Source organism: Tachyglossus aculeatus, chromosome 7 (assembly GCF_015852505.1).
Source record: "Tachyglossus aculeatus isolate mTacAcu1 chromosome 7, mTacAcu1.pri, whole genome shotgun sequence".
NCBI lineage: Eukaryota > Metazoa > Chordata > Mammalia > Monotremata > Tachyglossidae > Tachyglossus > Tachyglossus aculeatus.
The window spans coordinates 10,217,022-10,244,837 of NC_052072.1; the positions used below are offsets into that span (position 1 = coordinate 10,217,022).

Genomic DNA, 27,816 nt, shown 5'->3' on the forward strand with positions numbered 1-27,816 from the left:
GTTGGCAACATATAAAGACGGTCCCTACCCAACAGCGGGCTCACACTCTAGAAGGGGGAGACAGACAACAAAACAAAACATATTAACAGACAAAATAAAATAAATAGAATAGTAAATATGTACAAGAGATTGTTGAGATTCAGATGACAGAACTTTCCACCTCTCCTTCATTTATGTAGATGTATGGTTTTCATAGCAAGGTGAGTATAATCATGTTCAGAGAACTCCCCCTTTACCTCATGGTGGGAAGGGAACGTGTCTACCAACTCTATTATATTCTACTCTCCCAAGAGCTTAGTACAGTGCTCTGCACACAAGAAGTGCTCAGTAAATATGATTGATTATTCATATTTTCTGGTTCATTTCCTTTTCAGCTTTGCTGTTGCACTGTTTTAGCTCCACAATTACAAATCTATTTTGCTATCAATAATGCCCAGGTATGAGTCAACATATTAAAAACTGAGAGGGAATTCTACTGGATATTTTACTCCTTTTGTGTTAACTGAAAGTTTGAGGATGAGTTGACTGCTGTTCGGAAGCAATCCTTGATTTTCGCATTGAAGGCTAGGAGGTACCTCAGATCCTTTATTAATTCCATATGTGTGTAAGTTTCTGATTGAATGTTTTGATGTATTTTCATCGTAGGGTAATGATTTTTAAAACATTGGACGTTTCTCTTTGTTTTCAGTAGTTTTCGGGAAATGGAATATAGCCAACGACTTTGGTAGAATTCACATTGAATATCTGATTATGACTCATTTGCTATATAGCAGAATCGGTTGGCAAATTTTTCCTGAACTTTTAAGAAACAAAATCCCTTTATGGCACAGATCTTATGGGACAAATTAAAGCGAGAGAACTTTATGCTTTTAATTAGGCTTTAGCATCTAATTATCTGCTGTGCCCATAAAATGAGGTTAAGTATTGGCATCTGATCCTAGACAAACACACATTGCACCGCACACGTAGCAGAACGAAAGCAGAGTATCGGGTTCAGCTTGCTGACGATATCTTTGAATTCTGACTCTAAAGCACGAAGTCATGTAATGGATTCCTGTCGCTGGAAATACTGTGCTTGTAGACTGTGAAACTCAGATCTGAAATTACCAAAGGACCTGGGGTCATTTGCTTCGCTTGATCCATAAGTCATAATTTGGTCTTGGAGTTTCATCCTATTTGTTTCCCATTGAGCCTGATTACTCAAAAGTTAACAGCGATGGAATAGCATTCCCCTTTTTTCTTTCCTGAGTGCCTGGTGCTTTTTTTTTCGCCACACAGGAGTAGATGAATGATGATGTAATTAGCTATGGTAACCTTGCTGTACGGTCATCAATCAGGCCTAGACTATATATCTAACAAAGATCTGGCATGTACTAGAGTAGTAGGGGAGCTAAATGAGGTTCTAATGAGGTGACGGTGTTTAGACCCATTTCTGGCATTGCCCTGGCTCTGGTTTCGGCTTGGTTAAGTGTGATTTTGCAAAAAAGTGAGGTGGCTCACGTCTGTTCAGTAGCGGTATAAAGCGGGAATGAGGATGGCTTCACGAAGGAAAGAGTAAAAGCAAAATATCAAAAAAATACCTTCAAGGCAACAGTAAGCATAATCAGTCGTAAGTTTGAAATGAAATGCTTCCTCTCAGGAATTTGGTACAGAAATCCTGCCCTACCCCCAAGTCATTTTTGGTAAAGAAGCAGCGTGGCTCAGTGGCAAGAGCCTGGGCTTGGGAGTCAGAGGTCGTGGGTTCTAATCCTGGCTCTGCCACTTGTCAGCTGTGTGACTTTGGGCAAGTCACTTCACTTCTCTGTGCCTCAATTCCCTTGTCTGTAAAATGGGAATTAAGACTTTAAGCCCCACGTGGGACAATTTAGTAACCTTGTATTTAACCCAGTGCTTAGAACAGTGCTCAGCATATAGTAAGCGCTTAACAAGAACCACCATTATTATTATTATTATTTCACTGAAAATACGACTCTGGGGTTATGCTAGATCCAGGCTTAGGAGAATGTTTCATAAATATAATTTGATAAGGATAAAATGCTGGTGAAGTCTTATGTAGAAAAAATATTTATCATTTAAATGAGGTGAATAGTTTGAAAAGTAAATGACTCTTATTGCTGTAACCAGATTTGAACTGTTTCAGTCTCCCTGACTCCACGTTTTTATTTTCTTCTTTTTGACATTTTTGGTATTTGATGCAGTCTATTCCATGCTTAATTCCTCCAGAATGACTTTAAAGATGGTTGTCCTTCAAAAATATAGGACATTTACCCCAGAAAGGAATCTTAAAATTAATCACTCATTTAAAGATACTAGGAAATTACACATTTAGTGATTATTATGACTTTCTAAAATCCAATTATGTAAGCTGACTTTGTGTCTTAAAAGTCATGATATTCATCTGCTTTCACATGGCCTCTAACCAACACTGGATTCCTACTGAGACAATTCTGTGGATCCCTGTAATAAACAAACTGAGAGAAAGGTCACCTTCCCTACTGTTCACTTGATATGGGGCCCCTGGGTTTTAAAATTTCTTTCACAGATTGCTTTTAATCGCAAGTCCAGTGAAACCATGTTTGTTGAGACCTAGTCCATAAGTATCATGAACATTTTCTGTGATCCTCAGCTTTGCCTATCATTGGCAGCTTCCTGCTGTTCCCCAGACACTGATAAACTGATTGGAAACATGTGCCTTAAAAATCCACAAAAATCTCCTCTGTAATGTGTTATTAGATACCCTGGGGCCTCTAACACTTTACTCTGTTTTCCCTTTGCTTTCTAAATGCGCATGCTACTACTTCTATTTTAATAAAGTTTAATATTTCCTTTACCACATACTGGCTCTGAATGAGAATTGTGCCACAGAAGTGTTTCTGATTTTAACATTTTTAATTTAGCATGGGTCACCAGGCCTTTCAGCCCCAAATAACTAGTTTATAGTCGCCTTACTAGTCAAATTTGAGACCGCTTACTTTTTTTAGGTGATAAAACTAGCCACTTCTTTACTGAAAAATTGAGGGTGGTAAAGTACAGGTTTCTCGTATGTGTGTTTGTGTTTTCCCTTTCTGCCCAGATGGGCAGAAAAGAAAGTACTAATTTAATTATTTACAGAAGATCCATCTTAAGGACAAGGCACTCAGTCGGACACGCTTTCATGACTGGCCCAGGATTTTCTCATTTGCTTTATCTGATAAAGTGGTATGATGAATGATGCCCCAATATTCACAGATTTGGTTATTTCCTTTCTCGGTTCTTTCTCATTTTGAAACACAACTCCAGCTCCCGGTTTGTTTGTTTTTTTCCATTGAAGGAAAGAAGTACCACAACTGCTGTAACGCTGAAGCTTGTACTGTTCATTTGCTGGTTTTAGGGAGACCGGGAAAGGGGACAGGCTTATGCCTAGCTCTCCTCAGGGAAAGCGACTCTTTTTCACTTTTCCTTTTCTACATTTACTACCCCTAAGGAGACGTGATTCACCATATTATGACCACCACACTTCCTGATTTGTGGAAGACCAATAGGATTCAGAAATGTCTTTTGAGCTGCCAGTGCTAAAGAGTGCTGTAGACAGCGTTCAAAAATGGTTCTACCCACTCTGTGAAGGCACCAATGTGTGTTCTGCAATAATACGATAAGCAGCGTAGATTAGTGGAAAGAGCTTGGGCCTGGAAGTCAAAGGATGTGGGTTCTAATTCCGGCTCCACCATTTGTCTTCCGCGTGACCTTGGACCACTCACTTCACTTTCTGGGCCTCAGTTACCCCTTCTGTCAAGTGGCGATCAAGACTGTGAGCCCCATGTGTGAGAGGGACTGTGTCCAACCTGATTACCCTGTATCTACCCCAGTGCTCAGAACAGTGTTAGGCACATAATAAGTGCTAAACAAATACCACAGTCATTATTCATTATTATTATTAATACAATTTATTAATGGCTACTAAAAATAGCTAGTAAACTGGAAAAAAATGGAAATAGTAGTATTAGCAATTTTTGAGCACCCGCTAGATGCAGTGCTTAGAAAGTGAAAAAAAAATCAAATGACAGATTCTCTGCTCATATTGCAATGGGGGAAATGGACTTAAAAGTTTTAATAAATAGAGTTATCAGAATGAATAATTGATTGTACAATTGAATAACTGTGCATTCGTGAGTGATGAGGATGAATATAAATAAAGCTATGAGGAGAAGAAATGGCTGTGGAGTTTATAACTTGGAATTTGGGATTTTTAATTTGGGAAGGCATGTGGGAGGAGGTCAGCTTTCAAAGAAGGCTTTGAATATGGGGAGAGATGTGGTCCGTTGGATTTGGATAGGGAGGGAGTCCCAAGTGGGGATACACCATGCATTACAACATCCCTCCTCATATCAGACCAATAATTGGAGAAGCAGTGTGACTCAGTGGAAAGAGCCCGGGCTTTGGAGTCAGAGATCATAGGTTCGAATCCCGGCTTCTCCACATGTCTGCTATGTGACCTTGGGTAAGTCACTTAACTTCTCTGAGCCTTAGTTCCCTCATCTGTAAAATGGGGGTGAAGACTGTGAGCCCCACATGGGACAACCTCATTACCTTGTTTCCCCTCCCCAGTGCTTAGAACAGTGCTTTGCACGTAGTAAGCGCTTAACAAATGCTATTATTATTATTATTATTATTATTATTATTATTATTATTAATATTATTATTATAATTGCTGTCCCCCACTTCAAAACCTTATTGAAGGCACACCAGCTCCAATAAGCCTTCCCTGACTAAACCCTCCTCTCCTCCCACTCCTTTCTGCACCACTCTTACTTGCTCCTTCATTCATCCTCCCTCCTGTCCCCACAGCACATATGTATATATCTGTATATATTTGTAATTTATTTATTTATTTATCTATCCACTTATATTAATGTTTGTCTCCCCCTTTTGACTGTGAGCTCATTGGGGGCAGGAATGTGTCTGTTTGTGTTATATTGTACTCTCCCAAGCTCTTAGTACAGTGCTTTGCACACAGTAAATGCTCAATAAATATGGTTGAATGAATGGATGGATGGATGGATGGATGGATGGATGGATGGATGAATGAATGAATGAATGAATGAATGAATGAATGAGGGAAGAGATGGGTCAGAGAGTCAAGAGAACAAGTTAGAAAGTTATCTTGGGAGGTACAAAGAGAGCAGGCTGGAGAATGGCAAGCAAATAGATTAAAGGGGTAAGGTGAAGTAGATCCTTGAACAAAAATGTGAGTTCTTGCTAGACATAACAGGAAACGGAGAGCCAAAGGAGGGTTTTAAGGAGAGAGATCTGTGTCATGTGACCCTTAGTAAGACAACCCAAGCAGCAGCTTATCCTATAGAATGGGAAAAAAAGAGAGGCTGGAGGCAGGGAGACCAATGAGTTGAGTGAGAAGAATAACACACCCAGAACAGTCTTGTGGGATATCAACAGTTAAGTGACAAGAGGCAGAACAGGAGTAAACAAAAGAAACTGAGAAGTCAGAGAGGTAGGAAGAGAACAGGGTTGATATCGTGTAAGCCAAACCATGGCCTGAAAGTGTTTGAAGAAAGTAGAAGTGGCCCACAGATCAAAGGGAAGCAGCATGGCTCAGTGGAAAGAGCCCGGGCTTGGGAGTCAGAGGTCATGGGTTCTAATCCCAGCTCCATCACTTGTCAGCTGTGTGACTTTGGGCAGTCACTTCACTTCTCTGGGCCTCAGTTTCCTCATCTGTAAAATGGGGATGAAGACTGTGAGCCCCACGTGGGACAACCTGATGACCTTGTATCTGCTCCTCCTTTTAAACTGTGAGCCTGCTGTTGGGTAGGGACCGTCTCTATATGTTGCCAATTTGTACTTCCCAAGTGCTTAGTACAGTGCCTTGCACACAGTTAGTGCTCAATAAATACGATTGAATGAATGAATGAATGAATACCCCAGAGCTTAGAACAGTGCTTGGCATATAGTAAGCGCTTAACAAAATACCAACATTATTATTATTATTAAAGGCAGACGAGAGGTCAAGGAGAACAAAGTAAGGACCATTGGATTTGGTTATAAGGTGGTCAGTGGTGACCTTAGAAGATATGCCATCTCAGTGGAGTGGAGTCAAACACCTGATTTTAGTGGGTCCAGAAGAGAGTTGGTGGAGAGCTAGTGAAGATGTAAATAGACTGTTGCAAGATTTGGGATGGGATCCACAGTAGGGAGATGGAGCAATAGCTGGAGGGCTTGTGGGAGCCAAAGAGTGCTGGATGAGTATGGGAGAAACTTGGTCATAGTCGAAGGCAGAAGAAAAGGAGCTAGAAGAGGGTGAGAGGTTGAAGATAGCAGTGAGGCAGGATTAGTGGGAGCAATACTTTTAGGAGGTAAGAGAAGCTAGTTAATCAATCAGTATGTGATTGTGTCTGGGAATGTGTCTGTTATATTGCTATATTGTACTCTCCCAAATGCTTAGTAGGATGCTCTGCACACAGGAAGTATTCAATAAATACGACTGATTGATTGATCATTATCATTACAATCAGCGTGGTGAGGAGGCGATGGAGAAGCTGTAGTTGGGAAATTCTTGTCTGATGGTTTCAGGAGTAAAATAAATGCTGTTTAATTTATTGAGTTGCTGGTGCTCTATGATAAATGTCTTTCAAGTTGAAGACAAACAATTTATAGGTGGAAGAAATTCAGTCCATTTTTACTGTGAGGGGAAGTAAGATATTTGTCAAGACAATTGTATTTTATGTCTTGGTGCAATCACTTTGATTTTTTGCTTGTGAAGCAGCTGATAATGTAATGTATACATGCAATATGGTCTCTTTCTCTGAACTAAGAAAATTAGCATTCAAATGTTTTTGCTTTACCAGTTGGTGTGAAGACATACTTATTGATGGATGCACACATTGCATTTGGTGCCACAAAGCATGCAAATATTTTTACCCTTTGTACTCCTGGAAACTTCTGCCAACAGTGGTGTTAGTCATTCCTCCTAATGTTTATTCAGAAGATATATGTAAATAATGGCAAACTTCAAGCCCTTTGAGAGCTTCAGTGTCATATGCCTTTAAGTAATTGTGATGATCAATTAAACCCTACTGGGGTTTTTTAATCTGAAAAGTTCTCTACTTAGGAGATCAGAAGGAAGCCATTTTAATCAGAGTTGGTGAAAACTGTCCTTTGTACCTGATGATTTGTTTGCTGTTACAGTTAGCTGCCTTTGCTAACTTATGGCAAGGGGAATTATGACTTGCATAGCCTACTCCTGCTCTTTGAGTATTGATAGGTTCAGGGATGATAACAAGGATGACGGCAGTACTGCGAGTGAACTCGCCTTCTGAATACTCATTAGGGATTTTTTTTAATGATATTTGTTAAGCGCTTACTAAGTGCCAAGCACTCTATTAAATGAGAGGGTAGATGATAATAATAATAATTGCGGTATTTGTAAAGCACTTACTATGTGCCAGACACTGTACTAAGTGCTGGGGTGGATACAGGCAAATCAGGTTGGACACAGTCCCTGTCCCAAGTGGGGCTCACTGTTTCAATCCCCATTTTACAGATGTGGTAACTGAGGCCCAGATTAGTGAAATGACTTGCCCAAGGTCACACAGCAGACAAATGGTGGAGCTGGGATTAGAACCCATGACCTTCTCACTCCATGGCCCATGCTCCACCCACTATGCCACTGGACTCAGTCCATGACCCATGTGGGACTCACAGTCTTAATCCCCATTTTATAGATGAGGTAACTGGAGCACAGAGAAGTTAAGTGATTTGCCCTAGGTCACACAGCAGACACATAGTGGAGCTGGGAATAGAACCCAGGTCCTCTGACTCCTAGGCTCTTTCTCTTTCCATTAGGCCACACTGCTCCTCATAAAGAACTCATAGAGTACTGTCCTAATCATGAATCATGTTAATGATCTAACTTTGTTTTGACGCCTCACGAGGGAATCTATTATTAAAGATTCTGCTGCACTGGATGAACCTTGTCTTGGCAACGTTCAGTTATCCAGTGGAGATATAACTGAGTTCAAAAAAATAAAGGAGAAATAAGAGGCTTCTGCTTCTGGAAATGAGAACCAATTAGCAAGGTGGATAGAACCTTTTCGATTCAGGATACGGAAGCTTCGCTCTTATCTGTCTCTTTCCTCTCTCTATCCCACCTCTCTCCTCTTTCTCCTCCCCTCCCTCCTCCTTTCCTTTCCCCCTCCCTCCTTTCGTACTTCTTACCTCTCTGTCTCTCCTCTTCTTTCTTCTTTCCCTCACCCCCTTTCCCTCACCCATTGTCTCTCAGCCCCCTTTCCCTCTCTCACCCTGTTTTCCTCCTCTTCTCCTCCTTTCCCCTCTGGCCCACCGATTGGATCTTCAAGAACAGGATCTGTACACAATCCTGCTTCATTCTGGCATAAATGGGGAAATGGTGAAAAAAGAAGACAATCCACTGTAGCATGGTAGAGTGGCATAAGAATTTAGCAGTTGTCAGAGTCCCGATCTGTTGATGGTGCAAATGTTTTTTTGTGTGGTCAGTGGAAGCAGTTTTCCTTCTTGCACTTCTGCTATCTCTGTTTGCTACATTTTAGTCTGAAATCACTTGGAGAGTCGGGTTGTCCATGGTTTTATAGCTGTTCTTCAGAAGTAACCTGTCCGAAAGGATTTTGGCCTGAACTTCCTGGAGAAATCTAAAGGTCAGGAGGACACCTAACCCTCAGAGGTCTGAACTCACCTTGAAAATATGGAAAATGTGGGAAATGAGGAAATTCCATACAACATCATATAATAATAATAACAATGTGGTATTTGTTAAGTGCTTACTCTGTGCCAGGCACTGTATTAAGTGCTGGGCTAGATTCATTCATTCATTCAATCATATTTATTGAGTGCTTACTATGTGCAGAGCACTGTACTAAGCGCTTGGAAAGTACAAATAAGCAACATATAGAGATGGTCCCTACCCAGAAACAGGCTCACAGGCAAACTGGGTTGGACACAGTCCCTGTCCCACATGTCTTAATCCTCATTTTACAGATGAAGTAACTGAGGCCCAGAGAAGTCAAGTGACTTGTCTAAGGTCACACAGCAGATGTGTCAAGGAGCCAGGCTTTGTCCTTCTGACTCCCAGGGCCATGCTGTATCCACTAGCCCACGTTGCTTCTAAGGCCACCTTAATCATCATCTTCAAGACAAGTGACTTGCCCAAAGTCACACAGCTGACAAGTGGTGGAGTTGGGATTTGAACCCATGACCTCTGACTCCAAAGCCTGTGCTCTTTCCATTGAGCCACACTGCTTCTCCCAAGCACTGTTCTAAACCCTGGGGGAGATACAAGATAATAGGTTGTCCCCACGTGGAACACACAGTCTTAATCCCCATTTTACAGATGAGGTAACTGAGGCTCAGAGAAGTAAAGTGACTTGCCCAAAGTCACACAGTTGATAAGTGGCAGAGCTGGGATTAGAACCCACGACCTCTGACTCTCAAGCCCAGGTTCTTTTACCTTGCATTTTTGCAGACTCGTGTTCTGGTGCTCATTACATTACCGACTCCACACTCATGCCCAAAACTGTATTCTGAGACCACATTACAATGTTCCCAGACAGGTGTGTGTTGTCAAATGAATGTTTCCTAATTCCTCAGTAGTGTTCCAACTGAAACATGCGTTGAAACACTTTTGGAAGAACTGATTTGTATTGATAATAATTGTGATGAGAGCTGAATGGGGAAACTGTATATTTGGAAAAAAAGATTGATAATGATTGTGATGAAAGCTGACTGGGGAAACTATCCAGATTTTGCCTTTCTTTCCATTGCTGGAAAAATAATAAGCTAAACTTGCATCTGGAAAGCTCTTTCCTGCTTTAAGCAGAATTAGACATGGGCAAATATCTCTTTGCCTCCATACTTACACTTCTTAATGCAGTTACATTGCCCTTCTTCTTACTCCCACTATTTGTAAATTTGGACTATCAATCCACTCTGTTTGCATGTTCTTGGAGAGCAGTGATCATATACCTTGCTTCTTTTGTGGTCTCACTAATCATTATAGTTGTAGTATTTATTAAACATCTACTGTGTGCAGAGCACTGTACTATCATTGGAAAAATAACACTCAGGTGAGAATTAGGCTCAGCCCCTCTTTTTATCTTGTTTTTGTCTGTACTGTCACTGACCTCTTCCCCAAGTCTTTACTCTGGCCTGGAATCCCCGCCCTCCCCCGACCCCCATCTGACAATCCACCACTCTCCCCACCTTCTGTGTTTTCTTAAAATCACATCTCCTCCAGACAGCCTTTCCTGATTAAGCCCTCATTTCTCCTACCTGCCCTCATCTCTGCATAACTGATGAAATCAGATCTGTACCCCTTAAGCACTTGATAGTCAGCCCACCAGCACTTATATATGTATCCTTCCCCTCTGCCATTTCTCCTCTCTGTAAGTTATTTTATTTTCTGTCTGTCCCTCTAGATTTTACATTCCTGGTGAGCAGGGATCATATCTATCAACTCTATTGCATTGTACTTTCCCAAGCACTTAGTACAGAGCTATGCAAACAGTAAACATTCGTTAACTACTACTGACTGATTGAAGGTTTTAGTTGACAGGCACAAAAAGTGAAAGATTACAAATACAAAAATATAAGATAAAGTTCAGAGTCCAACAAGCCCAGTGTAAAGGGGACCGGTAAAATAATAATAATGATAATAATGGTATTTGTTAAGCACTTAGTATGTGCCAAGCACTATTCTAAACACTGGAGCACTATTAATAATAATAATAATGATGGCATTTGTTAAGCGCTTACTATGTGCAAAGCACTGTTCTAAGCACTGGGGGGGATACAAGGTGATCAGGTTGTCCCATGTGGGGCTCACAGTCTTAATCCCCATTTTACAGATGAGGTAACTGAGGCTTCGAGAAGTTATGTGACTTGCCCAAGGTCACACAGCAGACATGTGGCGGAGCTGGGATTCAAACCCATGACCTCTGACTCCAAAGCCCATGCTCTTTCCACTGAGCCATGCTGCATTTTTTCTTCTTTTACCACAACTGCTACATTGTATTTGTTGGGATGATCGTATGACTAGAGATAAAGTGGGGAATGTGTTCCCAAAAAACTCGTTTCAGAAGATTTAAAAATGTACATGGTAGGACTCATGATGCCAAATGCATGAGTTAAACCACATCTCACAGCTCAAAGCACTTTGGGGGAAAAACAATTTCCAATTCCTCAAAAATGTTCTCTCCAAAACATGGTAGTGGTAGGGGGTGGTTCAAAGTTTAGTTCTGAGTCCCCTTCTATTCTTCATCTAAACCCACTCCCTGGGAAAACTCATCTGTTCCCATGGCTTCAACTACTTTCTCTATGTGTTTGGTTCCCAACTCTACATCTCCAGCCCTGATCCCTTCTGCAGTCTCACATTTCCTTGTGCCTTCAGGATATTTCTACCTGCGTGTCCCACAACACCTCAAACTAAATATGTCCAAAAGAGAACTCCTTATCCTTGTGAAGCAGCGTGGCTCAGTGGAAAGAGCACGGGCTTTGAAGTCAGAGGTCATGGGTTCAAATCCCAGCTCTGCCAACTGTCAGCTGTGTGACTTTGAGCAAGTCACTTAACTTCTCTGTGCCTCAGTTATCTCATCTGTAAAATGGGGATTAAGACTGTGAGCCCCCCATGGGACAACCTTATAACCTCCCCATCTCTTAGAACAGTGCTTTGCACATAGTAAGCGCTTAATAAATGTTATCATCATCATCATCATCATCATCTCCTTATTGTGTTTATCAGTGAGAAGCACCTTGGCTTAGTGGAAAGAGCACAGACTTGGGAGTCAGAGTACATAGGTTCTAATCCCAGCTCTGCCACTTGTCTGCTATCTGCCACTTCAAACCCTAAAATGAAAGAGATAAATGTGGGAGAGAATCAACTTGGACATGGGTTTGATCCCGACCTGGGACGCAAGCACTGACCTAAAGGAGGCAACAAAGAACTGTGAACACCGAGGGATTGGAGGAATGAGAAATTCAAGAATGAGGAGATCAGCTTGCAGTTCCATTCCCCAGTACCCCTGCCATGTCCTACCCTATGTTTAGCCTGTCTCTCTTCCTGGTTGCCCATTCATCTCAACATCAGATAAAAGCTCTTTACCATTGGCTTTAAGACAATCAATCAGCTCTCCCCTTACTGCAATCAATTAATAGTATCTATTGAGCACTTACTGTATGCAGATAACCATACCAAATGCTTGGGAGAGTACAATAATAATAATAATAAGTATGTTCCAAGCATTGTTCTAAGTTCTGGGATAGATGCAGGGTAAGCAGGTTGTCCCACGTGGGGCTTAATCCACATTTTACAGATTAATCCACATTTTACAGATAAGGTAAATGAGGCCCAGAGAAGTTAATTGACTTGCCCAAAGTCACACAGATGACAATTGGCGGAGCCGGGATTTGAACACATGACCTCTGACTCCAAAGCCTGTACTCTTTCCACTGAGCCACGCTGCTTCTCTTACTGAAACCATTTGCCGCAATGGTTTTAGAAGCTGGCTTGATGAGTTGCTCCCCAAAACCCTTTTCTCTATCCCTCTCCAATCTCTCCACTCCTGTTGTTTCCTCTCCTTTTCCCCTCTCATCCCCCTCTATCCCTCCTGTCTCTCTTTCCTCTTCTGTCCTTACCTTGCTCGGTCCTATTTTCCTCTTCCTTGCTCCACTTCATCTCCTTTCTGTCTCTACTATTTCTACCTGTGTCTCCCAATTATCTTCCCCTCATCCCTCTTTCCTCTCTACCCCTTTCCCTTTTGGACCTTGTAAAATCTGGTAACTTGGGCAGTATTCAGGAGGGAAAGAGACTGATATGGCTAATAAGGATGTGGCAACACAATTTTTTTCCAACTAAATAGATTTCTTTATAGCTGTAAAAGTTTCTGCATTTTGGTTTTAATCAAAAGGGAATGAATATTAGTTCTGTTAAATTCAAGTTAATAATGTAGGTTAACCTTATGGGTTAAGAATGCATTAAATGAATGGTATAGTAGGTATTGAGATTTAAATTCACTTCCGACTTTGCACATCTGTGTTTTGTCATTAAATGTACTTTAAAAAGTCGATTTGACTTTAGGCCATACAGTTGAGAAGTAGAAATCAAAAGCTAAGGTGTATAATGCAATTAATAAAAGCAGAGCAGTTATTTATAAATCTATGTCCATACCTCGGTATAGAAGCTCAATTTACTGTTTTTCCCAACCCTCTGTAACCTTTTTCTTAACTCTTTTTGAGAAGTCCTTAAACTGTAATGGCAAATTTTTCCTTCTTCTGTTCATCCTGATTCTAAAAATCCCTTCCCTTAACCACTCTGTTCCCTCAAGTTATGGCCCCATTTTTTCTCCTGCTGTTCTTTTCCAGACTCTTTGAACTAGTGTTTACATCTGCTGCTTTCACTTCCTCTCCTCGACCCCTTCCAATCTGGCTTCTGTCCTCTCCACTTTGTGGAACTGCCCTCTCTAAGGTCACCAGTACCCTCCTTCTGGCCAATTCCAGTGACCTCTACTCCATCTGAATCCACCTCGGTTGCCTTTGACAATGTGGACCACCCCCTTCTCCTGGAAACATTACCCAACCTTGGCTTCACTGTCACTGTCTGCTCCTAATTCTCCTATCTCTCTGACCACACATTCTCAGTCACCCCCTATCAAAGTCTCTCCAGGATCAGAACTGGCTCCCCTCCTATTTTCTATCTACATCCACTCCTTTGGAGAGCATATTTGCTCCTATGGCACCATTAATTAATTAATTCAATCATATTTATTGAGTGCTTACTGTGTGCAGAGCACTGTACTAAGTGCTTGGGAAGTACAAGTCAGCAACATATACCAACTACCATCTCTGCTGATGATTCCCAAATCTATCTCTACAGCCCTGACCTCTCTCCTTTTCTGCAGTTTTACACTTCCTCTTTCCTTCTGGACACTTACAATTGGATGTCTTGCTAAAACCTCAAACTTAAATCTCCAAAACAGAACTCCTTGTCTTCCCACTCAATCCCTGTCCTCCCCGTTGATTTTCCCATAACTGTAGAAAGCACCATCATCCTCCATAATTTATAAGCCCAGAAACTTCTTTTTTTTATGATATTTGTTAAGCACTTACTATATCCCAACACTGTTCTAAACACTGGGATAGATAAAAGGTAATCACGTTGGACACAGTCCCTGTCCCACGTAGGGCTCACAGTCTTAATCCCCATTTTATTCATTCATTCAATTGTATTTATTGAGTGCTTACTTTGTGCAGAGCACTGTACTAAACTCTTGGAAAGTACAATTCAGCAATGGAGGCGATCCCTGCCCACAATGGGCTTACAGTCTAGAAGGGGGAAGACAGACACCAGAAACAACTAAACAGGCATCAATAGCATCAATATAAGATGAAGTAGCTGAGGTACAGAGAAGTTACTTGACTTGGCCAAGGTCACACAGCAGACGAATGGTGGAGCTGGGATTAGAGTCCAGGTCATCTGATTCCCAGGTCCTTGCTCAATCCACTAGGCGAAGCTGCTTCTTTGTCTTCAACTCTTCTCTCTCTTTCAACCCACATATTCATTCTGTCACCAAATTCCGTCAGTTCTGACTTCAAAGGATCTCTAAAATCTGCTCTTTCCTCTGCTTGCACACTGATCCAAGCACTTATCAGAACCCGCCTCAATTATTGCATCAGTCCCGTCACCGACCTTTCTGCATCCTGACTTTCCCCACTCCAGTCCTTATTTTGCTCTGCTGCACACATCAATTTTTCAAAAAATCATTCTGCACACATCTTTCCATTCCTCAAGAACCTCTCCCAAGGTTGCCCATCCATCTCCACATCGAACAGAAACTCCTTGCCATTGGCTTTAAAAAATACCATCATAGTCATCTAAGACCCTCATTCAGTTCTCCTCTTCCTCTTTAGTCTTGCTCGTCTCCCTCTGTAATCCAGCCCACACGGTTCACTCTTCTAGCACCAACCTATTTACTGTACCTTGATCTTGTTTCCTCCTGACCACCTGCTGACATCCTCCCTCTGTCCTGGAACTCCCTCCCCTTTTATACCTGACAAAACAACATTCTCCCTATCTTCCATGCCCTAATCCTAAAATCAAATCTTCTCCAAGAAGCCATCCCTGACTAACCTCTTATTTCCCTTCCCTATTTGCCGTCCCTCAGTGTCGCTTATTTATGTGGATTTGGGCCATTAAGAACTCCTTTATCCAACCCCTAGCCCCACCACTCTTCAGGACAAATTCTTAGACTCTTCTGTTTCTGCTATTTATACTTTATTTTAATATTTTCATTCCCAACTATATGGTGTGCCCCATGAGGGCAAGATTCCAATTGTATTGTATTGTACTCTCCCAAGCACTTAGTACAGAGTTCTGCCCCCTTTAAATGCTCAATAAATGCCATTGATTGGTTGGTTGATTCATCGAAAACTTTATGAAAAGCTATGGCCCATTTTATGTTTGGGATGCCATTTCAGGGAATAGAAAAGAAAAAAAACCCCCAAGAATATCTTTGCAAATCTTTTCAAAAGGATTGCTTTTTAAATTGGTTTGCAATATGTGATAAGCATTAATGAATTCCTGCAATAACATCGTCCTTAATAGTCAAGATTTTTCAACCCTCTCATTAGTCATATGAGAGAAATAAAAAATAGCATTCTTCTATTTGGATATTAAAGTGGTAGCACTTTATCGTTGATCTTTTTAATAGCTTTATACTGAGGACAAAATGTAGTTAAAATTTAGACTATATAAGGAGTTTGTTTCTGGACAAAGATAACAGGCACCTAAACTAAAGGTCCCATTTGAATAAACTAACAGAAGCATTTTATTGATTTTATAAAGTGGATTTTTTTGGTAGAACTAGAAAATATCGGGATGATTCCTGGATATCGTAGACCAATCATAATGTTTCCATTTCATTCTATAATTCTGTTGTTTCCCAACTGTAATAATTGGCAATTTCCCTGGTTACAAATGATTTAAACTGATTTTGGAATGAGTCTACAGAGGGCTTCTCTATTTGAATGTGAATTCTTCCTCAAATAATAGCTATATTGCATCTGTGTGTTACATGACGGTTATTTCTGAGTGAGAGGCTATCAGCTGGCAATTAATTGGTGTCTCTAGCCAGTCAATTGGCAAGTTCATGCTTCTGTAGTATTTATTACTATTTACTAAATAGCATGCTGGACAATTGTTAGATTTGATAAGTGGTTGCTACTCAAAATGGGTGACGTGCATATATTTTTTCCACTCTTTTAATTGTATACAAAACCAGCAGGCAGAAGAATCATTGTCATTGGAATGACCTTTTCAATTGATATTTTGATGGGCATTTGATTGGTCTGCAATCTCCAGTCCCGTAGTCAGCCCTTTATTCCCTTCATGAGAAAATACAGATTCCGAATTGGAAGCCATCATTTTAAACTTCAAGACCATGATCCTTTTCTTTTTCAGGGTTCCTTAATTTACTAAACTTCTTCCATTCCGCTTCTTGTATTTCTTTTAACACGCTACTTTCTTTTGACGTTGCCCCATTACAAGAGAAATCAAGATAGAGGAGGAAGTCAGCTGTGATGACCACAAGGGCTTTCCAAAGATTTTCAAAAAATAACAGTAGAGATGGAGAGCTGTGTTCCTCTCTTGCCCTAGGGGATCCCCAGAGTTACTAAATCATGCTTCTTTGTGAGGACACTGCAGTGAGGTTGTCTCCTCAGGGACCACGATCTCCCTCCTCCCTGCCAGCGTTTCTTTTTTGTCATTAGATTCAGAGAAACAAGCAGAGATTTTAATGAGCCCTGTCCATTGCCATCAGCCCCGCTGAACCAGGGGTTCCCCCTTGCTGAAGGTTCTGTGGCTTTGTGCAGCCAAAACCCAGCAGAGCCCTGAGCCAAGCCATTTCCCTATTTCCAGGAATCTGGTGAGATACCACCTTTCTAAAAAATCTTCGGGAGATGCCGGGTGGGTCCCGGTTGTATCCATTATCTCTCCAAAAAAAGGGGCTCCTAAAAGGGTTCTTGAGACAAGTGGGGTTGAGTTTCTAACTCATGTCTTCTTTGGGCAGTTTGGTGTTTTGGAGAAGTCAGTGGTTCTGGGAAAGCAAGCTTCTCTGGGACACAGGAAGAGGGATTTTGGTTTCATTTCATTCATGCATTCAGTTGTATTTATTGAGTACTTACTGTGCGCAGAGCACTGTACTAAGCGTGTAATGATCTAATTTTGAGATTCATTCTTTTCTGTGTGAATCACAGCTTAATGTTTATCATCCCTGTTCTTTAGTACTGGGCCAGATGTGTAAACCTTTGAACTCAGAAGGTGATCATGAAGGCAGCTCACCTTGGCAGGAGAACTGTTCAACAGACTGACCGCTGAATTTCAGGCCCGGGCAAGAGTCTGTTAGAGAGGTGGCCATGCTCCTAAGTGGTGGCTTTGGATTTTCCTAGGGGACCACCGACAATTTGTAAAAAGAGTAAGAATGGATCCTCTTGTTTTTGGAGGCATGCCATGCAGAGTGCTACCACACTGACTTTTCTGCTGCCTCTTCAAGCGCCGCCTGTCTCGTAGGTGACTTTTCCCAACAGTTATCCCTCCATTCCATCTGTTCTCCCTCCTTCCTAAGTAAAGGACCTGCTCCAGTCTCCAGTAATAGTACTAGTAGCCTCCAGTAATAGTACTAGTAGATGTAGTAGCAGTAGACGTAGTACTAGTAAATGTAAAAGTAGAAGAGGGAGTATCAGGTGGTGTATTAGTGCTATTAGAACTAATAGTAGTTGTAGTTATACTTATTCTACATGTGCTGAATGCATTGCACTGTATTAAGTACTTGGGAACTATAGTAGATGACCTTGAAAGTTTCGAGCATTATTAAACTTGGTGGAGTTAGCTAAAATCCACTATAAACCAAAGGCTGCTTCAGAAGCAGGCATAAAAAAGATATACTACAGATTGTGAATTATGTGGAGTCAGCACAATGGTCTAGTCTGACATTCAGTCTAAAGAAGATCGAGGTCATATACTGACTTGCACTGGGAAAAGCTGCATTAGCACAGTGTTCAGGGCTAATAGAATTGCTTTTTTATAAAAAGGCAATAGAAATCTCGTAAATTGAAAGGAGAGTGTAACTATAAATCCTAAAACATTAACTAGCAGATTGCAAATGTTTTGGTAATCATAGATTCATGGAGCATAGATTCATAGAGATCTTCATACATACAGTCCCCAGTTTCCAACCATGAATGATGACTGTCATTTCCGTTATTAACTAGGTCCTGGATTTCAGCTCTTCTCTCCCTTTCTTGCCTGCTTCGGTGTTGAATCACCCTGATAGTCTAGAATCTCTTCATACATCTAACAGAACTCTCCTGTGACAGTTTAAACTCATTTCCTCTATTTACACCTCTATAAAAAAGGAGAAGAGTTGATCTGTCATTTTTGTCCTTTTCCAAGGGTAAACAACCTCACTGTTAGGTATCTCACTAGTACTTGATTTAAACAAGCAAAGAGAGTTAAGAAGTCCGTTATTACCATTTCCCCTACTCTCTTTAAAGGAAGGCAACATCTCCAATAACATCATCACTTTACTGGGCATTGGGAAGCACATACCGATCAATAAATCACGTTTATTGAGCACAGGAGTCGTATTTATTGAAACAGGATTGCGGCCCTTCTTCGGAACCGAGCGGCACACCTCGCTACCACATATGTCTCATTTCCGCCTGCCCCTACGTTTGAAGGGAAGCTTCCAGTGCCAATGCAGGACCCCACTTCAGTGCAGGACCCCACTTCAGTAATTCTCTGAGAGGGGAAATGGCAGTCACCATTCAATGGTTGGGACATTGTTTCGGCCGTGGAGGGAACTGTGAGCAACCCATTTCCTCCACAGGGCTGAATTGCCCTGTATCAACCTGGCTACTGTCAGATTCTGCCCCAAATATTTTTGGGAGATTGAATCCTCTGACCCCTAGTCCATTTCTTATATTGTGCTCCATCTTGCCTTCTATTCTCTCCAGTCTAGTGCTATGCGCCCAGCTCCATACCCTGCCCTCTGTCTCCGGTTGTGCGACCTGATTATCTTGAGTCTACCCCAGCTCTTAGTACAGTGCTAGGCACTTAAACATTTAACAACTATTGTTACTATTATTACTGTTATTATTACCATAGATTGGCACGACAACCATTTTTTGTTCCGAGTCCCTGATAGTCAAATCCTTCAAACTTATGAGCAAAAATAGATTTTAAAAAGCATGGGGAGCCATGTTCTGTGCTGAATAGACTCTTTAGATCTATTTCTTCACTTTTTCTCTCAAGCTTTTCTGAACAATGGGGTTCCAGGAGCAGATAGAGATAATTATGGGGGGTGGGAAGGGAAGAAAATGAGGGCTTATTCGTCATGGATTCAGCTCTGGTCCCGTACATAATTGTCTTGCTCAGCTATTCTTTTGCTGTCCTAAGTCAGAAGGATTGTGTTCAGATGGATTGTATGTAACCCATGAATTTCCAAAATAGATATGATTGCCTTATATAACAATGCAGAAGTCTCCCTTCATTATTCTATAGGGAAAGAATAGACACTTTGTCAGAACATCAATGATTTTGGTGGCATCCAGCTGGCTGAAGAGTTCTTGGTATTTGTTTCATGTAACAATGCCAGAAATTTCTTCCTTCATGTTTTTGCATAAACCAGATGTTCTAAAGGATTAGGTGTTTCATCTAAATGTGACCAGCATGATTTTCAAAGTAGCAGATTGGGCTAGGAACTGTAGGAGTGCTTTGAAAATCAGGAAAATAAGCTTCCACTTGGAATTCCATGGAATCATCTCTCCATCTCAATTTCCCCATTTATTAATTGTGTATAACAATACTGGCAGTTAGATCACATTTATAAGCCACTTTGATTTATGTGGGTGAATGATTCTATAAAATCACACCTCAGTATTGTCTGTGTCATCCTAATTCCTTCCCTGGTTTTTGGAAAGCAGACAGTGCTATGTTATAATAGGAAGAGCTGTTTATTCTACTGCTTTTAATCAATTAATTTATCAATTCATAAATGGTATTAATTGAACTTCTACTGTGTACAGACCACTGTTCAAAGGGCTTGGGAGAGTCCAGTACTAAAGAGTTGGTGCACTGTAAGCTTGTTATAGGCAGGGAATGTGTTCATTTATTGTTGTATTGTACTCTTCCAAGTGCTTAGTACAGTGCTTTGCAAACAGTAAAGCGCTAAATAAATATGAATGAATGAATGGATGGATGACCCCTGCCCACAAGGAGTTTACAGTCTATTTTAGAATATGAATAAAATTTATTCCTGATACAGTTTTCCCTCATCATAATGACATTGAGGGTACAAAAAGCAGTTTAAAATTCATAAGAAATTTTGTTCATTTTCAGCTGTTCTTGTTCAGCCTTGCCTAGTAACATTCCTGAGAGCTCCATGTCTTTTCTTTTCTATCACTATAGATAAGGTGGTGTCCCCTGTGGAGTTTAAATTTAATTATAAACTACCACTCTAACCAATAAGCACTTTCTTTATTTTCTCTCTCCTAAAGTGGTCTTCTTAACTGATGTAATATCCATCAGAAGAATGTTGAAAATGGGAGTGCTCTCCATTGAAGAATGGAATTGTTATTCATAAAGTAAGAACTGAGTATAGCAAATTCAGTCACCAAGCAGCCTAACAATCGCCCTATAGATTTATCTGAACTTTTAGGATGAAAAGGAAAAGGCTTGGAATACATTCAGGATCAGAAGAGCATTAAAGGTTTAACTCAACAGAATAGTGTTCAAAAATGTTCTATTTCTTCTTATAATGCTAAGGCTAAATAAGTTCCAAGTTCTTTGTTATTTGGCATTTGAAGAACTGAATTGGAGAAGGAGATAGCCACTCCTGGGAGTACAAGTACACTTTACTCACCCTGCTGCTGCTTCTTCCATGTTAGAAAGATGTGAGCATCTATGAAGAAATCCCAAAGATTATCTGTGATCTTCTTCTAATAGCCTTATAGAGCTTTACAAAATAAACTGCCACATAAAATACAGTTGGATGGACTGGAGGGGAGGTCTTAGACAGTGGTACACAAAAAATCCACGGGCCTTTTTTCACCTAGTGGGGAACATGATACAAAATCTACCTCTATTTGGCTTTGGAGTTTGAAGATGGCTTTGTGCTTGAGATCAGATTCAACTGCTCGGGTGACATAATACTTGTTGCACAATCCTTATTAAGTGCCTGCAGTGGGTTGAGTCCTGGACTGCACTGATCCCTGAAAATGTACGTGTTTGTGCTATGCAACTCATTAAAAAGAAATGAATTTCTGTTCCCTGTTGCACACATTAGCATTTCCTTAAAAATTTCTGATCCATTACAAGATATGTTCAAAACAGAAATAGCATTTCCCATAAAGTCTAAAGGGAATATATGTAGAATATTCACATGCCTCTTTGTTGTAGGTGAAATTTCAGATTTGAGAAATATCAGTAATAATGTTTTTTCTTGCTTTGCAACAACTATATACAATGTATTTGGAATGCTTTATTTACTAAGTGCTTACTGTGTGAGAGCACTGTGCTAAGCACTTGGAAGAGTTCATTATGATAGAGTTGGTAGAAGCAGCGTGGCTAGAAGAAGCACTGTGGCTCAGTGGAAAGAGCCTGAGCTTTGGAGTCAGAGGTCATGGGTTCAAATCCTAGCTCTGCCAATCGTCAGCTGTGTGACTTTGGGCAAGTCACTTAACTTCTCAGTGCCTCAGTTCCCACATCTGTAAAATGGGGATTAAGACTGTGAGCCCCACATGGGACAACCTGATTACCTTGTAACCTCCCCAGCACTTAGAACAGTGCTTTCATCATCAATCATATTTATTGAGCGCTTACTATGTGCAGAGCATAAATGCCACCATTATTATTATTATTAAAAGCAATCCCTCCCGACAAGGAGCTTACAGACTGCAGTCTATAGGCATTAAAATAAATTACAGATAGGGGAAATAGTAGAATATAGGAATATTTACATAAGTACTGTGGGGCTGCCTCTCAGGGTTGCACCTGGAGAGTTTCCAGTACTCTACCAGTCTCGGCTATGGGAGGGAGAGTCAAGCAGAGGCATTTCCATTCCATTCCTAGCTTGAGCAGTGGCTAGCGGGTGGCAGGCAATTGGCTACAAGTCAAAAGTCAAGGGTGGAGACTCGAGTTTACTTCGCGGAAGGCGGCAATGGTAAACCGCTTCTATATTTTTACCAAGAAAACTCTATGGATACACTACCAGAACAATTGTAGATGGAGAGTGGGGCATTCTGGAAAAGATGTGTCCGTGGTGTCGCTATGGTTTGGAAACAACTCGATGGCATAAGACGAGACTGTGAGGCTGGGGTATCAAAATGCTTAAGGGGTCCATAGCTAGGTGATTAGTCAATACAGAACGGAGAGCAGGTAGGGCAATGAAGGGTTTTGTCGGGGAAGGTCTTGGAGGAGATGGGATTTTAGGAGGATTTTGAAGGGGGGAGAAAAAACTGTGATGACCAGCCCAAGAGAAGGAAACTCTGTGCTGTGTGGTACCTACCCTTTTCCTTCCCAGCAGCAGTAAAAATGGCTATTGACCCTGTGGCCAATGGTTAAGGAGGCTACTCCCAACCAGTTCCATTCCCAGTGTCAGGTTCCAGTGAACTCCACCACAACAAGATTCATTCATTCATTCAATTGCATTTATTTATAGAGAAGCAGCGTGGCTTAGTGGAAAGAACACGGGCTTGGGAGTCAGAGATCATGGGTTCAAATCCCAGCTCCGCCACTTGTCAGCCGTGTGACTTTAGGCAAGTCACTTAACTTCTCTGTGCCTCAGTTCCCTCATCTGGAAAATGGGGATTAAGACAGTGAGCCCTACGTGGGACAACCTTATTACCTTGTATCTACCCCAGGGCTTAGAACAGTGCCTGGCACATAGTAAGCTCTTAACAAATACCATCATTATTTATTCTTCTTATTATTTATTGAGCACTTACTATGTGCACAGCACTGTACTGAGCGCTTGGAAAGTACAGGTCAGCAACAAATGGCGACAATCCGAACCCAACAACAGGCTCACAGTGTAGAAGACAGGCTCACAGTCTAGACAAGCCAGGCCCTGTAGCCACTTTCTACCAGGGACTCTGTGTAGCAGAAGGAGCCTTAACATGAAACTCACTCCTCTTCTGGCTACAGAGGGGAAGCTAGAGTCTCTGTCAGCTTGTCTCGGCCTCGGACAGAGCAATGTGGGAATGGAGATTGCTGTGTCCCTCATCTCCCTGCTCTTTTCAATCAACCGATCAATCGATGGCATTCATTGAGTCCTGACTCTGTGCAGGGCATTGCACTAAGTGCTGGGGAAAGTGCAATACAGGGGAATTAGGAGAGGTGATCCCTGCCGATGCAGTCTTCTCTTCCTGTGAGCAGGGAACTGGGAAAGTGTCTCCAGCCCATGTCACTCCCCCCTTCTCCAGCTCCTAAAGGAGGTGACTGTGGGACTGGGAAGGGGAAGGAGAGAGGCAATATTGGGCAGGGCCCAAATGAATTTGTCTTTGAGTTGATTAGTTATCCAGCTTGAGCCCCGGGGGATCTGGTTCACTTTCAAACAATCAATCATATTTATTGAGCGCTTATTATGTACAGAGTACTATACTAAGCACTTGGGAGAGTACAATTTGACAAGTAGCTTCCTGCCCACAAGAAGCTTGCAGAGCACTCTACTATGCACTTGGGGCTGTAAAATAGAAGTAAAAGACAAGATGCTTGCCTTGTGGAACTCACAGTCTAATGGGACGGGCAAATTCCAGATTTTTAATAGGTAACATATAGTGCTCTAAGGAGCAGAGCCCAGACAGGAGAGGAAAGAGCAAAGGAAAAGAGGAGAGGGAAGAGAAGGAGGGAGGGAGGGAGAGCTAATCTTCTGTTTTCTCCTCATTCTTACACACACACACACACACACACACACACTTTTTCCTTCCACTCTCCTGTTGTTCCCCACCTTTCTCCACCCCCTCCAGGCTGACTGGAATAGAAAAATAAGAGTTCAGATTGCCACATGAAAATTTTCCTCTAAAATCTCACTTCTACCTCCATGACAGCCCTCAGTGTATCCAAGCAGCTATTCCCCCAAATCTGAATAAAATTACATTGTGTGCTATGAAGATTCACTAGGATTAAGTAGTAGATATTGATATCACTGAGCTCTGACATTAAGGATTCTACTGTTTTTTGTAAAATTGTTTTAAAAAAGAGAAATGATGCAAAGCATGGGTTGGGAAAAGGACCTCAGTGCAATCTCTCGAAGGTTTCAAATATCGAATGTATATGTATTCCAGGTAATTTTGATCAGCGATCTTTCAGTTGTGGAAGAGCAGGGTTTCTTGTATCCTTATTAGAACTTGGAAGATCAATCCCTGCCCAACCAGGACTATTTTGTTTTGCCTTGTGGCTGTTTCCTGCAGACATGCATGTTTAAACATTCAAAGGGTTGTTATTATTGTATGATGAGAAATGTCCCCATAAATCCTAGTCTGAGCCCCTACCCCCTGAAAATGCTTCTTTCTTTTCTGAGGTTAGGAGTCGGAGAAATGAGACCTGGGAATTCCAGATGTTATTAAAAAAAGTTTTTTTGTTGTAAAAATAAATGAAGTCTGTATTTTATCATTGAGATTCAGGCACTAAGAATGCACAGTAGTGGCTTTTCATAAAGCGTTCTTGTGGTAATGCTGTTTCAATGAAATGAGACTTTGATTTGCATCGGTATTCTGAGAACTTTGTAACATTGCTAAGGTAATATTATAAAGGCAAAAGGAAATGAAATGGTGCTAATGTTGTCCGTTGTGGAAATGCTGAACTGCCAAACCAAGGCCATATCACTATTTTCAAAAATTAAATTGTTGTATTTGTAAGGTAAATATTGCCTTACTGTTTATTACCACTGCAAATGTGTGGGCACATCATATTATTAAAATTAGAAATCAGTCATAAAGCACTGATTTAAAATGGGAACAGAACTGTGTTATTCTCGAATTCCTGTTGTGATTATTTAAATTTATTGACTTCTTTTTTGTTGCTTTATTTTGTTTTTTGTGAATGCTAGTCATGACTAGATTGTGGTTTTGGGACCCATGGTAGGAAAATTGTTGGGGCTTGGGAGGGGATGCTATTGTAGGTAGATGGGAAGAAGGTGATAAGAAAGAGACAGACGGAGAGAAGTAGGGGAGATGGGGAAAGGCTAGGGGGAAAAAGGGGAGAAGGAAAGAGGAAAGTGAACAGAAGAGAGGTGGAAGAAAGAAACCAGGAGGGGATAAGGACCCCCGCCTCTGCTGCCATGTCTTCGTCGTCAATGCTGCCACCAGACACAGGCAGCAGCTGGCCCAGAATGGGCCAGTTAATCTGTTCACACTAATACGTGCTTAGTGGCAGAAGAGAACTGTGGGTGGTGGACTGGATTCTCAGCAGTTCTCATGCCTAGACACCCATCTGGGTCCATGACCAACCAAATAGGCTCTTTAAGGAGCCTGTTTAGCAAAGCAGCATGGCCTAGTGGAAAGAACACGTACCTGGGAGTTGGAGGACATGGGTTCTAATCCCACGTCTGCTACTTGCCTGCTGTGTAACCTGGGGTAAGCCATTCTGCTTCTCTGTGCCTCAGTTCCCTCATCTGTAAAATGGGGATTCAATACCTGTTAATAATAATAATAATAATGGCATTTATTAAGCGCTTACTATGTGCAAAGCACTGTTCTAAGCGCTGGGGAGGTTACATGGTGATCAGGTTGTCCCACGCGGGGGCTCACAGTCTTAATCCCCATTTTACAGATGAGGGAGCTGAGGCCCAGAGAAGTTAAGTGACTTGCCCAAAGTCACAAAGCTGGCAATTGGTGGAGCCGGGATTTGAACCCATGACCTCTGACTCCAAAACCCATGCTCTTTCCACTGAGCCACGCTGGTTCTCCCTCCTACTTACAAACTGAGCCCTGCATGTGGGACCTGATGATCTACCCTTGTTCTTGGAAGAGTGCTTGACATGTAGTAAGTGTTTAACAAGTACAATTATTATTATTACTATTATCTAGGTAGTCTTCTCCCATTCCCTCATCAGAGCCCAGTCTCACCTGATGGGTAGCTACAGCTGGCTGGCAGGGGGTCCTACTTCTTACCCCTTTTCAGCCTTGCCCCAGAAGTTACCACATCCTCCTTCACCTCCATGAAGCTTGAAGGAAGGAGAAGAAACCAAGATGGAGGATACCAAGGCCAAGGTTCGAGCCAGTACTCATTTTCCGGCACTTTCCCTAATCCTCTTATTTAATCCAGCCCTTAATCGATCAATCAATCTTATTTCTTGAACCCTTCCCCCAGTAATTATTCGTGCCACATTTATCGATCCTGTTTTCTTGGGATAAGCAACTTCTTTTGACAATAGAAAAGATTACACAAATATATAGTCAGGAACACAGTGAGTAAGTGCTCCTACAGCATAAGTAATTCTTTACAAGGAAGTAAGGATTTTTGGAAGCCGCACTGCCTTTTAGATCATCAGTGCACTGACCCTGCAATTCATGAGTTGCATGGCTAAAGGAGTTTAGGTGATCCATGAAGTGCAAACTTATTCCTGAGAAGCTATTTCATACAATGGGAGGATTTGGCCTCTTACAAAGTCTAGGCAGAGCCTTTTCTAGCAAGTCTGGGATTGATTTGCTGTTTGCTCTTGGCTTCATTCTTCGTTCTACTAGTCAAGAATGATTAGCCATCCTAAATTTCAGTAATCGTTTAATCTGTGAGTGCGCATATAGAGCTCCTACCCTACAATCCACTTACTTCTGAAGCATTTTTCATGGAAATTTCATCATGAAAAATTCAGCTTTGACCCTGCCCCATTCTCTCTCTCTTTTCTTAGTCACCTGTCTGAAACAGGTTGTTGTCCACATATTTTATTTTGTTTTGTTTTGTTTTGTTTTGTTTTGTTGTCTGTCTCCCCCTTCTAGACTGGGAGCCCCTTGTTGGGTAGGGGCCGTCTCTATATGTTACCAACTTGTATTTCCCAAGCACTTAGTACAGTGCTTTGTAAACAATAAGCGCTCAATAAATATGATTGAATGAATGAATGAATGAATGAATGAATGAATGAAACCCAGATGATTTTTCAGGTAACGCCAAATGGACAGCCTTGAGCTAGATTGGAGGTGGAAGTTTTTCAAAGAATTTTACTTCCTTATAAAATTGATCAGTAAAAGAACGCATTCCCTGTAAAACAAAGTTGGCACAGATACATTTCTTGTGGGCTTGCTCTGTTAAACCAATCTTGTTATTTAAACCTGAATTCCTGAGTTACGCTCTTGCCTTGCAGGGTAGCAGCACTTTACTGTGCTCTTTTTTGAAACATTGAAGTTTTCCAAATTAAAGTGGGCACATTTATATTGTTCATTCATTAAATTGTATTTATTGAGCGCTTACTGTATGCAGAGCACTGTACTAAGCGCTTGGGAAGTACAAGTTGGCAACATATAGAGACGGTCCCTACCCAACAGTGGACTCACAGTTCAGAAGAGGTGTTGTATTGTACTCACCCAAACAGTTAGTAAAGTGCCCTTCATGCAGTAAGCACTCAATAAATGCCCTAGATCGATCGATCGATCACAGATTGACCTGTGCCCTGTTCTTGCCCATCCTGCCATCGACCCCTAGCCCACCTCCTACCTCAGTCTGGAATGCCCTCCCTCTTCACATCCACCAAACTAGCACACTTCCCCCATTCAAAGCCCTACTGAAAGCTCACCTCCTCCAGAAGGCCTTCCCAA

General features: G+C 41.5%; 1 protein-coding gene and 1 non-coding gene across 2 annotated transcripts in view; both read left to right on the forward strand.

Annotated features, from left to right (window-relative positions):
- The window catches only part of PARD3B (par-3 family cell polarity regulator beta), a 994,526-nt gene that overhangs the window by 336,027 nt on the left and 630,683 nt on the right, over positions 1–27,816 (forward strand). The gene's annotated exons all lie outside the window — the stretch shown is intronic.
- Positions 22,043–22,180, forward strand: LOC119931186. Its single transcript, XR_005452043.1, has one exon. It is a non-coding gene; the product is annotated as a small nucleolar RNA SNORA7 (small nucleolar RNA).